Source organism: Anabrus simplex, chromosome 6 (assembly GCF_040414725.1).
Source record: "Anabrus simplex isolate iqAnaSimp1 chromosome 6, ASM4041472v1, whole genome shotgun sequence".
Lineage (NCBI taxonomy): Eukaryota > Metazoa > Arthropoda > Insecta > Orthoptera > Tettigoniidae > Anabrus > Anabrus simplex.
In genome coordinates this window covers 248,771,792-248,773,923 of record NC_090270.1, presented here as the reverse complement: position 1 = coordinate 248,773,923, position 2,132 = coordinate 248,771,792, and positions in this window count along the sequence as shown.

Below are 2,132 nucleotides of genomic sequence, written 5' to 3'. Positions count from 1 at the left end.
CAAAGCATTGAAGTTGGTGGACGTCTTCAGAGCAGCATCACAAAGGGGTGGATGTCGTGATTTCTGTCTTTTGAGACCAAGAGCTGGTATGTCATTTAGAACAGGTAGCAGAGGATTCTTGCAGATCTTATTGTACTCTCGAACAAGAGCTCTGGATCTTCGTAAGTCAGGTGGCATTATTCCTGACAACAGAGGGAGCCAGTGAACTGGAGTTGATCTGATGGTGCCAGATATAAGACGCATGCTGGTATTCAATTGTGGGTCAATATACTTTGTATACGGACTATTAATCCACACTGGAGCACAGTAGTCAGCAGCAGAGAAAAACAGTGCTAAGGCTGAAGAGCGTAGGATGTTTGCAGTAGATCCCCAAGTGGTACCAGTTAGCTTCTGAATAATATTGTTTTGGGTTTTCAATTTCTTCGACAAGTTCAAAAGATGTTGTTTGAATGATAATGTCCGGTCCAAGGTAACACCGAGATATATTGGATACCTATTGTGATTAAGTACTCGATTGGAGAAGGTAATATTTAGTTTTAAGTTAGCGAGCCGGTTACTCAAATGGAAGCAAGAAACCTCCGTTTTGGCTGTACTGGGTCTGAGTCTCCATTTCCTGAAATATTCTGCCAATGTGGATAAGTCCTGAGTCAAAATGTCTTCAGTTTTCTCAAAGATTTTGTGTTGTGTGGCCAGGGTCAAGTCATCAGCATAGCAGAACTTCCTGGATATTGTTCTGGAAGATCAGAGATGTACAGATTAAACAGTAGTGGCGTTAAAACTGATACTTGGGGCAAACCATTATGCAGTTTTCTCACTGAGCTTTTCTTTTCACCTAACCAGATCTGGAATTTCCTGTCGCTGATCATGTCGTTGATAAGCTGTGCAATCGTTCTGCACAGTATAGCTCTGAGTAATTTATAAGTCAATCCTTCCTTCCAAATGGTATCAAAGGCAGCAGTGAGATCCACAAAGACAGCAGATGTTTTTAGCTTTTGCGGGTATCCGGCCTCAATGTAAGATGTTAATGAAAGTACTTGATCACAGCAGTTTTGGTTAGTCTGAAGCCTGCCTGATCCACAGGAATGAGTTCTAAAATGGTTGATCCATTTCTGTTATAAATGAGCCTTTCAAAGTGTTTGTAACAACAGCTAAGGAGGGCTATTGGTCTGTAACTTTCAGGCCTGTTTTCAGGTTTTCCAGGCTTCAATATGGAAATAATTTTAGCTTTCTTGAAGTCAGGTGGAATTTGTCCAGTCTGAAGAATGTCCGTGTAGAACTGTGCCAACCATCTGTTTGCATTGTCTCCAATATGTATGAGGAATTCTTGATGAATTCCATCGAATCCAGGTGCCTTACCAGGTTTTAGTTATTTGAGAGCCTCTTGAACATCAAGGGCTGTAAAGGGACGTGAATAGCTAGAAACTGATGATTTCAGAGCACGAAGCTGGCATCTAACATACTTTGTATGCTTCTTATCAGCTGGAGCTCGGGAAGTTGTTACAATATGGGAAGGTATTTGGTCAGGTGTCACCTGAGGTTGACCCTTCACTACTGGTGCACCTTCTCTTAGCCTTCTAAGAAGGCCCCAGGCCTTTCTGCTAGAATGAGTAAAATCTAAGCTTTCGACAGTTTCAACCCACTTTTGTCTTCAGCGATCATCCAAGCTAGCCAGAAGTTTGTTAGCAGTTTCGACACCTCTGTTTTGTTGGAAATTCTTAAATAATTCCTCGTTCTGGGCATTCCAGCCAGGAACATATTCTTTCCGATAACCTCTGGGCATACATTTCTTAGCAGTAGATATAACTGCGCCAACAAGACGTTGATAACTTTGGTGATTTGGGGGAATCCAACGAATGCATTTATCTAGTTCTACAGAGAATGCAGACCAATCAGCTTTCTAGAAATTCCATCGGGGACGTGGCGTTGAACGTATAATGGGAATTGTGACACCAAACTCGAGTATTACTGGTCTATGCTGGCTATGAGGAAAATCTCCCATCACTTTGCGTGTAGTGTGCGAGGGATTTCCATTTATATTGTAGCTGACGAAGCATAAATCTGGATGTGAATCTCTACCCCATGCCGCTGATCGAAAAGTTCCTTGATCTTTAGCATCAAATACTAGATGGAGG